Source organism: Tarenaya hassleriana, unplaced genomic scaffold, assembly GCF_000463585.1.
Source record: "Tarenaya hassleriana unplaced genomic scaffold, ASM46358v1 Cleome227, whole genome shotgun sequence".
NCBI classification, from domain to species: domain Eukaryota; kingdom Viridiplantae; phylum Streptophyta; class Magnoliopsida; order Brassicales; family Cleomaceae; genus Tarenaya; species Tarenaya hassleriana.
The window spans coordinates 103,998-104,396 of record NW_010965601.1 but is presented as its reverse complement, the minus strand read 5'-3'; positions in this window follow the sequence as shown (position 1 = coordinate 104,396).

Below are 399 nucleotides of genomic sequence, written 5' to 3'. Positions count from 1 at the left end.
TGGCCCAAGCCGGACCAGACTTGCCCGTGGACAAACCACCCCCCACCTGAGGATAAGACTTCGCGATTGGGATCAATCGAACCGAGTTCCGCCAGAACGTTGCGTAGCGGAGTGAGATGTGCGATATCGAAATACGAGTGATCGTTGAGTGATTGTATGCAGGTAGAATTTGCATGGCGTTAAACGGTAGCTCGGTAGGGACCGAATACCGTGATGCGTATGGTTGTACTATGGGGATGTTGCACGTTGTGTGCCATGTGTGTAGCTTGCTCGTGCGTACGAGTTAAGCATGACTGTGTTTGTGGATGGTTGTGGACTCAACCATCACCGTCATGGACTTGACGGGCGTTTGAGACGCGTTTTAGTCGTGTGCGACACGACGGCCAACGTCATGGATTT